Here is a 12,469-nt window from a genome sequence, read left to right as displayed (position 1 = left end):
TTCATGTGGTGAGTTGACTTGAAATGTTGCATTCGCTCAATCGATTTCATCAACCGAGGCATTTTCATGTTGAGAAGAATTTCTATCAGGTGATGAATAGTTGTTATCAAAATTATGAATGGTTGTGTTTCTGAGATCAATAGTCCTATCAGTCCCAAAATTGATCTCCAGTGCATCCATCAATTCATTTGGGAAGTTTTGTGGAAGTCATTTTTCTATTCTTTCTTTGTCTGTCATATCCCAATAGCTTTCATGGCCAAAGGGAATATGTGACTCATAATACCGTATCTTCTTGTAGTCATGCAAAACATGTTCCTAGCAATCTCGACATTCTTCTACTGTTCTGAAGACACCATGATGAGAACAATATGCTTACACAAATTTCCACTTTTTAATAGATGATGCCATTTTCTTCATGGCCCCACCATTGGAAAGTTTATCTATCTCATTGCGCTTTGCTTCTATGAGGACTATGGGTTTCAAATGCGATTCATTTTTCTTCTATGAGGACTATCCTTTTGATCAATTTTCAAATGCGATTCCAAATGCAATTTATAACCTTTTACTAGTGTCAGCATTTGCAAATTTGTTAGTACCCCTGTTTGTGATGTCATAACTCAAAATCCATGATTGGTGAGATAAAATTGATTGTACGAATGTGTTGTCCATTGAAAATTCTCGAAGTGTGTTAGTTTTTAAGTCATGATGAATCCATTTGCACACTTTTTGAGGTCAATTCCGTTTGCAAAAATCACATTTCTTGTCATTCTTTCTAGTTAGCAAATCCAAGTAGCTCACTTTGACTGCTCACCAAATGCATCCTATTATTTTTCATGAACCCAAATTGTAGATCCATAATATCATCATGACAAAGAAACTATGCTCCAATTTTCATTCTCCCAAGTGTCAGTTTGTCCAACTTTTGAAGCTGATTCCAAATGCAATTTATGGTTTTCTAACATGTTTTCTTGTAGACAGTTCTGAGAGGTCAACTTTGTCAGTGAATATCTTTTGACCCCAAATTCATCATGAGATGAGATTCGACAGGGTGCAAGAATGCAGAACAAAGTATCAGTGTGCCAAGTTTTAGAGCCTAGACAGAGGTTTGGGTCAATTTTTAAGGACAGTCAATGGACCTCTTGGGGCCAAATTCACAGTTTGCAAAATAATGGTAAAGTTGGTTTTGAATGATTGTTCAAAAGGTCGAATGTGTTTTGAATTATTATCAAGTGATGAGTGGGTAATTTTGTGGATTCAGTTGTCTGGGAATGAATTTTTTTTTAGTCGGACCCACTTTGGGGCCCGACTAATTTCACCAAATTAGCAAATGTAGGACTAAAGATTAAATGTATGAAATAGTTGCCCATTGTTATCTATAGTAAACCAATATGAGATCCATTCAAAAAGGTACAATTAGTGTTAAAAGCCCCTTTTAGAGTGAATGATGTATTTTGGGAATAATTCCTTATAGAAAGCTTGGGATCAATGGAAACAAAAGAGGCCGAGGCAAAGATGCTAGAGAGAAACAGAAAGGGTTTTGATGAAAGATTGCCTGAAAGTATTATGTCTTGGAAAAATGAGCAGTCTTTGGATAGGCTAAAAGAATGAATGGATATATTGGCAACTACGACAAAATCTTGAGATGAATTTATTAGGATGCAAGGGCAGTCATTCAAACTATTTCTCTAATATTGCTGCCAAAGTTTTCAATGTATGCAGTATAATTATAAAAGTGCATTCTAAATTCATTCCCCATATATTTGGACTTGGATTGGGATATCAAGTGTTTTATTATTAAAGTTTGGCACCGCAGGTCAAAGATAAAGAAGCCTTTCTCAAGGCATACATAACCATGGTAGGCAAGGATTGAGGGATACCCATTTAATGAAGACATGGTAAATCAAATTAGTTGGAGGAAGGCAAGGTAGCCTAGGGAAGGAAGAGGCAAAGTGGTCACTCACCATGTAAGCACTTGAGTTAATGAAGCCCATACAATTTTGTTGTTCTCCCATCATTTTAAAATAACTCGTGTAGCCAAAATATTGTAGATCAGCTCCTTTTACCTTGCTTGAATTGAGAGGATTGAGAAGTCTCTCAATATCACTTTTTGAGTGCCTAATATAACTGCCTCTACAAGATGACAAACTTTTTGCCACCAATTTTAAATAGAATCTGCAAAGTTATATGAAAGCTTTGTTGGAAATGTGGAGATGATTAATGTGTGAACATGCAAGAATCATAAGCTGGGAAGTAAATGAACTCAAGTGGATGCCAGGGTGCACAGATAATAAGATAAAAAAATTTGAAGGCATTCTTTAAGAGACATTCCAGTTGGTGGCACCTCAAAAGTGTATCGCAAACCACAAATGAAGTTTGTAAATCTGAAGTGTGTTGGCGATATAAGAAAGAATGGTCTTGCAGAGAATGGTTATGACACTTTCAAGATTGATGTTGCTGGAATGGGCAAAGAGGAATGGGCAAAGAATTTGAAAATGAAACATATATCAGCAAACCACCTAAGAGGAGTTTGCAAGAGCTTCCACATCCAATGTGGAGAGATCATGCCACACATAGAAGGATAGGTGCCCAGATTTGCATGAATAACTAAAGAATGAAGGCTCGCAATAGATAGAGGATCCACGCCAAAGGAAGATGCAAGCTATTGCAAGATAAAAATTGCAGCAAAGACCATGTAAAGGTAAAAGATAAAACCCCAAACCATCGATGAGCTAACACAAGACTGCGATGGAAAGACAAGACAATAAGTTTGAGACAGAACTCCAACCAGCAAGGAACCACTAGTCAAAGCTCACGCCATTTTAAAGGGGAGCTGGCTGAAAGCTAAAGGACATGCTGTTAGTTGAGGAAGCGACTTGAAAAGGAGGAGTTGATGCATAAAACACCAGCAACAAGGAGAGAGACCATGGCAAGAAGCAGTTTCATACTCATAAGCAGGAGGGGCGTGAGTTTGAACGCATCAAAAGTGGGTGACACAAATTCTTTTCCAAACCTCATGGAAAGTGCAATACAATCCTCTGCAGCCTTTGCTTTGATGGGTCTCTGTGTTCTTGACCTCATTACTCTATTAGGGGCTCATACTGTTGGCATTACGCATTGTAGTTTTTTTTAATCACAGACTATACAATTTCCAAGGCATACGAAAACTAGACCCCACCATGAATCGGACCTTGGTTGCCATACTAAAGAAAACATGTCATGATCCTGCAACTTTAGCTTCTAACAATGACCCACTAGATGCTTTGGATCAAGCAACACCATCTATTTTTTTGGTGAGAGTTTTCTTTAAGCAGATTGTATCTCGGAGAGGCATTCTATAGATTGACCAAGAACTATTTGAGGACACCACTACTACCACCATGGTCAGAAGTTATGTTGGATCTCCAAGTGGCTCTCGGCCTTTTCTCAACTTTAGCCAGCAGTTTGCCAAATCCATGGTGAAAATGGGCAACTTGAGAGTTCTCACTGGAATGACCCTGCGCATAGAAGAAAAAAACATAGTCAAAAGAATATATCCCACATTCATCATGGGAGGGACATTTCAACTATTTAAATACTAAAATACATGCAATGAAGGATGTCTTAAGACAACGAGCTTTTGGAAGGGAATTGCTCACGTGTGGAGGGGCCCACTTGGTCAGCCAGCTGGTGGGGAGGCAAACAGAAGATGCACAAGAATTACCACTGCAACATAGCAAGGGTTGATGTGGTGATGACATGTGTCAGTGGGTCCTGATAGCGATGACAAGGTAGGTAGCGACTGGGTGATGACGAAGCAACAAGGTAGTCAATCAGAATGTGACATGTGGTGAGGTCAGTCAACCAAGTTTGACCTAGATAGAGAATGGTGGGGGATTTTGGAAATTTTCAAATTTAATATATGAATAATTTCTCTCAGAATCATGTGTAAGTCATTTAAATGCAACCTTCAAATGGGACCTGGACTTCAGAAGGGCATAACAGGGGCATTTTTTGATTGAAATGGGCACTCCAATATACTGTTGCAATTGGGACAATCTGAATTTTCCAAATTTGATGTCAATTTTTGCATAGGTCTTCACCGATATGCTCTGTAAGTAGATTTGCAATTTCAGGGGCATTCTCAGTAAAAGGGGGAGAATTCATTATGGAAAGTCAGAATTAGTTGGGGAACATATATTGGAGTCTTTTGAGGCTTAAAAAAATTCTAGAAATGTTTGCATGCTTTTAGAATTCATTTTTTAACTAATTTTTGTTATTTTTGTGAGTTAAAATTAGGCATAAAATTAGTTATTCTTTTCATCAAATATCTGAGATATTTTTTGCTATTGAGGGCCAAATGATGAAGATTTGATCACCAGTTGAGGGGAGAGATTAGAGAGTTGTTTTTAACCTATTAAGAAGGTTTTCCAAATGAACAGATGTCGATTGCAGATTGAATCCAAGAATTCCTTCCTCTATATCAATCTCATTCTTTCTTACTGTAGGGGTTCCGGTTTTGAGAAGAAAATGACTCACTACTGAGACACCATTCTTCAACATTTCTTCTTGTATGAGCAGCATTTATGTTTTAATGCAGATAGTTCATATATGTTAGGTTATTTGTGAAGTATTTCTGTACGTGTTTCATGTATTTGGTTTCAAGGAAAACAAATAAAGTGTAGCAAAGGGTTTTAAATTCAGTTTGAATCTTGTCTCCTGTTCATGGATATGTAATTTCATCTAATTTGTGAACCAAGAGCATGAATTGGGTTGCATTTCATTTTGGAATGTATGTGGTTAAAATGTCTTGCAGATGGAACAAAGAGCCGTGTAATTTCTTGGTGTTTATCACAAGGTTTGTAGATTTTATGATGGGATAATTTGAGTATTAGATTCAAATATGAAGCAGATGTCTGTTCAAAAGGTGAAGGATAGATTAGGGATCTTGATGTAGAGATATGTTTGAGATTTCCAGAAGATGTATGGTTATAATTCATTTAATTTCCCAATAGATAAGGCACTGATTAGAGATAGGATCATTAGGTTTTGTTGCTCATACCTAGGTCTTGCTGATATCAACATATTAAATCAATTTTCCCTTTTATGTTGAAAGTTATTCAATGTTTAATCCGCACTTAGCTTGCTAGTTTCATGAGTCATGTTATTAGTTGTTTCATGCTTATGATTTCTTGGCTAAGTATAGAAGATTTAGGGGTTTTATCTGCTTTTCTGGATTCTAATTATGGTCATTGCATTGGTCACATAATTGGATCCTAAGAGGTTCACCCGCCTAGGTTTTGTAGAGCCTGAAGTGTACAAGGAGTGTAGCCTTATAGTTGGCATAGGTTCTTGGTGAATTGTGTCCATTACTGGAGATAGCTACCCATAGAGACATTCTTGCCTTGCATACTTGGATTTTCAAACCTATTAAATCAGGAGCCAACAATAACGATATCATATTTTGGTATAATTATGGATATAGCTTACTATCATTTTCTGAATTTGAATTGTGCAATATTTTGTCAAATCACTTTATGCAATCCATCTATTATCAAGAAGAGAAGATCTAAACCCTAAACCCTCTTCTATTCCTAATAACCAATGTAAAGTGTGATTTAAAATGTGGATGAAAAAATATTGCACATAATCAAACATAACTTTTTTTTATTAAACTATTTGATGGATTGTAGAAATCTCTTAGTTAATTGATATTTTGATATAAAATCACTTCAATGTATACACCAAAGAAAATAGAGTGTATATAATATTGCTTCTTTCTTTTATCTTGTGAATTCTTCTTATTATTTTTCTAAACTTCCCAACCTCATAGAACTCTAAAGATGAAAGCAACAATACATTGGTAGTGAGACTTTTTTCATGACTGTTTTGAATCGCACTCTCAGGTCCATTAGTAAGAAGAGAAGATGTAAACCCTAAATCCTAAACCATCTTCTCTTCCTAATGATAGATCACAAAGTGTGATTCCAAACACATAATAAAATGGAGAAAAAGTTATTAAACTATTTGATGGATGGTTGAAATCTCTTCATGTTAATTATAGATATAGTTAATAAATATTGGTGGAAAATCACTTTTATGTATACACACAAAGAAAACATAGTACTTATAATATTTTTTTTTCCTTTTATGGTGAATTCATCTTTTTATTTTTCTAAAGTCCTCAACCTCATCAAATTTCAAATTTGAAATGAATAATGCACTCATAGTGCAATATTTTTTCATATATGTTTGGAATCACACTCTCATTATCAATAGTAGAAGATCTAAACCCTTAACCATAAACCCTCCTCTCTTAGGAATGATGGAGAGCACTATGTGATTCTATATGGGGATGATAAAATACTAGAGTACATAATCAAATCTAGAAAATTTATTAAGCTATTTGATGGATCGTAGGATTTTCTTCTAATCATTAGCTATAGATGTGGTTAATAGGTGTTGATTAAGAAAAATTTATGTGATAAATTCTTCTCTATTTCTTTCTAAAGTCCACAACTTTACAAAATTCTAAAAGTTGAAAGGAACAATACACTATTAGTGCAATATTTCTTCATGGATCTTTCACATCACTATATGATTCATTATGAAGAAGAGAAGATCTAAACCCTAAACCCTCTTCTCTTTCTAACAATAATAGATCAAGAATGTAGTTTCAAAGGGGATGAAAAAATACTACACATAATCAAATAGAGTAAAAACCATTAACCTATTTGATGGATAATAGAATTTTTTTCTTGTTAATTATAGATATAGCTAATACATATTGATGGAGAATCACTTCTCTATATATACACACAAATAGAACATTGAGCATTAATATTATTTTATTTATTTTATGATGAATTCTTATTGTTATTTTTCTAAAGTCCCCAACCTAACAAAATTTCAATGTTGAAAGAAAAAAGGTAGTAGTAGTGCAACAATTTTTCACACACTTTTCGAATGACACTTTCATTATAAATGTTATTAAGTGTTTTGATGGATTGTAGAAATTTATTCTTATTCTTTATAGATATGGTTAGTAGGTGTTGATGGAAAATCACTTATATTCTCTTTTTCTTTTATGTGGTGAAATTCTTCTTGTTATTTTTCTAAAGTCCCAAAACTCATAAAATTCCAAAGTGAAAAGGAACAAGGCACTAGTAGTGCAATGGTTCCAAGAGTGGATGGAAAAAATAGTGCACATGTTCAAATCAACAAAATATTATTAGACTATTTGATGGATTATAGAAATTTCTTTTATTAATTGTACATATAGTTAATAAATGTTGATGAAAAATCTCTTGTGTATACACACAAAGCAATCATAGTGCATAGTTAGGAATAAAGCATTGATAGTGCATATTTTATCATGGACCTTTTGAATCACACTCTACGATCTATTATCTCGAAGAGAACATCTAAACCCTAAACCCTCTTCTCTTTCTATTAATGAAATAATGTAGATGAAATATTAAACTATTTAATAGGTTGTAGTAATCTATTGTTGTTAATTATAGATATAATTAGTAAATGTTGATAGAAACTATATATATATGAAGCCAATATAGTACATATAATATTCTTTTTTCCTCTTTTCTATGGTGAATTCTTCCTATTTTTTTCTAACCTTCAAATTTTCCAAAGTGGAAGAAACAAGGTACTAGTAGTCCACTAGACAACAATATGAAATATATTACCCCTATTAAATTAAAAGAAATCTTATAAAATCAAAGGTAAAGAACTATCAAAAACCTAGTAGTAGTTATACCAATAGAAAATCCCATTATATAAATGTCATATCATAATCCAAAAATGTACTCTACTCAAAGTTCAAGAACTTAAACATTAGACACTAAGACTTGATTCCAAACAGAGCGAGATATCACATAATTCTTTTTGGACAACATTTGTAGTCCAATTCTAAAAGTTAAAGAGAACAAGGAACTGGTAGTGCAATGCTTTTTTATGGACATTTCCCATCACACTCTATCACCCATTATCTGGAAGAGAAGATCTAAACCGTACCATCTTCTCTTTCTAATAATGGTTTGAGGAGTGTGATTCTAAAAGTGGATGAAAAATATTGCACATAATCAAATGGAGAAGATACTCTTAGACCATTTGATGGATTGTAGATTTTTTTTCTAGTTAATTCTAGATATAGTTAACAAATGTTGATGGAATATCACTTATGTGTATACACCCAAAACAATCATGATGCATATAATATTTCTTTTTAGTTTAATGTGGTGAATTAAAATTGTTACTTTTCTATAATCTCAAATGTCACAAAATTTCAAAATTGAAAGGAATGAAGCACTTGTAGTGCAATATTTTATGGTGGGCAGTTTGAATCACATTTTATGATCTATTATCTAGAAGAGAAGATCTAAACCCTAAACCCTCTCCTCTTTTAAATATATAATGTATTAATGTGGATGAAAAAATAGTGCAAATAATCATATTATGGAGGAGTTATTAAACTATTCAATAGATTGTAGAAATCTCTTGTTGTTGATTATAGATATAGTTAATAAATATTGATGGAAACCACTTCTATATATACAAACAATAAACATCTCCACTTGGAGAAATTTAAGTACCCCCTCAACCTGATTCCACCTTTGATTCTTCCATAGTGATGTCAAACTTGCCAGAAAGAAGAGACCAGCTCAAGACAACAAGTCTATCCCCAACCCTCTTAGCCCTTCCCATATCTCTGACACCCTCGAGGCTACCCTGGCTAGAAGTGAGGGGAGGATATCACTTCCCCTAAGAAAGAAACCACCAAAGATGCTAGGAAGAGAGGGAAGCACAGCCACAGTAAGACCAGGGTGGAAAGGAGGGCTGCTATCTAATAATTCAAAATATAGTACATATAATATTATTTTTCTCTTTTATGTGATGAATTCTTCTTGTTATTTCTAACAGCACAAATTTCCAAAGTCGAAGAAACAAAGTACTTAGAGTTCATTAGACAACAATATGAAATATATTACCTATATTAAATTTAAAAAAATCTTTTAAAATCAAAAGTAAACAATTATGAAAAAATCGATTAGCAATTATGTCAAAAGAAAATCCCATTATTTAAAATGTCATTCCATAATTTAATAAAAAAGTACTTTACTCAACTTAAAGCACAACAGCAGATGGGACAGCATAGATAGCACACACTAAAGCTCGATTCCTAAGAGACATAGAGCATACCTGAATTCATGTGCTTCCTTAGGCTCGAAGTAGGGCTGTTGATTATATTCACATTCAACATAATTGTGGGGTATATTAACATCATTCTCAGTTTGCCGATGAAGCGGCTGTCTCTGTTTAGGGTTGATGAGAGCCTCTGTGGAGGCTGGCATTGGTGTAGGCTGAATAGAAGACAGACTCCGAAACAGTGTTGGGACATTGTTGTGGAAGTAGTCGCCATATCTGCCTCCTCAAAAAACCCAATTCTCCTTCGAGCCTTTCAATATCATTTTGAAGCCGAGCAACAATTCCATAGCATCCACGGACGGGATCACTCTCCCGGGCATTAGCCTCGTAAATGATAGACTCCATGGCCTCGCTCTTTTCCGTGTCTTTCACATGTTTGAGTAGGCGTAAAATGTTGCTCACTCCGAAGAGGTTTAACACATTTTCGAATTGTCTGGGCTTTTCAGCGGGGAAATAGGGCAACAGTGGGCACTCTAGATGACATTTTCTTCTCTGGTGTTTGCATGCCGCGCATGACCGCCCCATGCCTCCCTTCCCATGAGACATATTATTATTATTTCTCTTCTTTAAACATCCGTCGCAAATGGTGACATGATCTTGTTCTTAATCACAAATGGTGATAGGATCTCCTTCTCAATATTGTTCAACCAAGCTCTGATATTACTTGTAGGCCTATAGAGAAAATAACCTTGGTATAAGACTTTCGGAAACAAATGAACATTCTAGATCGATCTAAAATTTTCTTTAAGCCGACATAAATAATTAAGATGCATTTAGACTAGTTCTGCTCCTACCCTGGGGGGTGATCATATAGGTCCCATAGGCTACTTTAGCCTCGTAGATGTCATTAAAATCTATCATATCATATCATATCATTTTCAACCTTCTTCAATTAGGCCTTCATACGACTCGTAGTGGAGAGAAGATAGAGAAGTTTAACAAAACTATTATATTTAGTAAATAACATGTGTAATGATGTGCACAATAAAATATATCATCAACTCAGCTTACATCTAAATGATATGCATTAGCTTCTTTAAATAGACAACTTTTGGATACAAATGAATTTTTCAGACTAATCGATATTATTTAGAAATAGTATTTTTTATCTAGAAACTTCTTTAGGCCAAGATAAATAATATATATAATTTTTCACATACAAACTTCTATAGACCCACATAAATAATAAAAATTCATTTACACAAATAGAAAACCTCTTTATATAAATGCTTTTGGATATATATGGAAAAATCTAGAATGGTGGCCAACATGATTTACAAATAAAGGTTATTATCTAGAGACTTTATAATAAAAATATATTTATAATACTTTATAGAATATTTTAGCATATAGTAAAAAATAACCTCCATTAAAAGAGGAGTAAAAAATAATTAAAACAAAATGAGATACAAGAGGGAGAGCTCAGCACGGTTCCCATTCTTGAGTGAGCTCAGTGAGTTAACTATAGACTTATATTATGAGTTTTTCCACCATTGAAATAGAAGAATAAAAACAAAGAGCTTGCAACTCTAATCTTCTCAACTACAAATATGGAAGCATAGGGCTTCAACTAGAAACAAAATATTTTAACTTTTAATTTCTACTTGAAATATAAACTTGTAGCACTACGAGACTACATAATGCCAAGAGCAATCACTACTTCATAGGACAAACAAATACGAACTCAAAGAAAACAAGGAGAACAAAGACTGTGCTACTACAACTTTTGTCTTCTTCCAGTTCCTTCTTCCCTCTAAACTTTCTACACTTTCTTCTCCATTTTCTCTATACTAATCTGTTGATCTTCTCTATGCATTCTATGAATGAATGAGGATTTATGCCTTTTGTCTTTCTTCAAAATTTTTCCCTCTCTTTTCTAGGTTTGAACTCACCTATCGAGTTGAATGTTGTCAGGTGGGTAAGTGGGTGTGTGGCTCTAGGACAAAACTGACCATTTTTTTTTTGACACTCACCATTTGTCCTGAGCCATACAAAAAAGGATCACTCTTGATGAAAATCAACTACACCAAGACTCCTTCTTAGGTGCAAAAAAATTGTTATGCCTAAAGGCTTAGTGAAAATATTTGCTAACTTCAGTTCAGACTTACAAAATTTTATTTTGATAGATCCATTCTCCACCAACTCTCTAACAAAGTGATATTTGATTTCTATGTGCTTGCTTCTCCCAAAAAAGACTAGTTTCTTTTTCAATGCAATTGAGGAAATGTTGTCACAAAAGATTGTAGTTCTATCCTCTTGCTTTTCATTCAAATCTATCAAGATTATCCTTAACCAAATAGCTTGACATCCTGCTACATTTGTTGCTATGTATTCAGCCTCTACTATAGATTGAGCAACAATAGGTTGCTTCTTGGATGCCCATGAAATTGCACCCAATCACATATGAGATATGTATCTGGAAGTGCTCTTCCTATCATCTAGGCTTTTGGTTCAATCACTATCAGTGTAACCAACCAATTTGAAATCGTTATCTACAGTATACAAAATCCTAAATTGTTGGTACCATTCACATACCTTAGGATCCTCTTTCCTACTTGCCAATGGGAATCCTTTGGTATTTCCATAAATAGAGAAATCAGACTTACTGCATGCATCATCTTAGATCGAGTTGCTGTCAAATACATCAAGCTTCCAATCATACTCTTGTATAATGTTGGATTCACATGTTTGTTGCAATATTCTTTGATCAACTTTAGACCTACTATTGTTTGTGTGGGGGTTGCCTTACTATTCTGCATTTTGAATCTCTCCAAGATCTAAGTTGCATACTTTTCTTAAGAGATGACGATGTCATCATACATTTGTTTTACTTCTATGCCTAGAAAATAATTCAAAAGACTTAGGTCTATTATCTCAAATTCATTCTTCATGGCCTTTTTGAGCTCACCAATTAGAAAATTATCATTTCTGGTGAAGATTAAGTCATCTACATAAACCTCTTCTTTCAATACACCATTCAAGAGGGAGAACTTTACGTCCATTTGATATACCTTCTATTTGTGTTGGGCTACAATTGTTGTGACAACACACACAATTTCCATTCTTGCAATTGGGGCATATGTCTCATCGTAATCTGTGTCATATTGTTGCTTGTACCCCTTGACCACTAAATGTGCCTTATGCCTATCTATTTTTCCTTTAGCATTGCACTTGGTCATATAAATCCATTTCACTCCAATTGCTTGCTTCTTGGGAGGCAAAGTAGTTAACTCCCATGCCTCATTTATTTCAATAGCATCTATTTCCTCAT

General features: G+C 34.3%; 2 pseudogenes; one reads left to right on the top strand and one right to left on the bottom strand.

Annotated features, from left to right (window-relative positions):
* The first annotated feature begins 2,923 nt into the window (after window positions 1-2,923).
* LOC149576622 (peroxidase 53-like) lies at window positions 2,924-3,578 on the top strand (annotated as a pseudogene).
* A 5,399-nt stretch (window positions 3,579-8,977) lies between these two features.
* LOC149576621 (LOB domain-containing protein 23 pseudogene) lies at window positions 8,978-9,723 on the bottom strand (annotated as a pseudogene).
* Between the last annotated feature and the right edge of the window lie 2,746 nt (window positions 9,724-12,469).

Source organism: Cupressus sempervirens, chromosome 1, assembly GCF_028749045.1.
Source record: "Cupressus sempervirens isolate cs-2001-9-10 chromosome 1, ASM2874904v1, whole genome shotgun sequence".
Taxonomy (NCBI): domain Eukaryota; kingdom Viridiplantae; phylum Streptophyta; class Pinopsida; order Cupressales; family Cupressaceae; genus Cupressus; species Cupressus sempervirens.
Note: the sequence above shows the minus strand (reverse complement) of the source record. Positions and strands in the feature narration are given on the sequence as shown.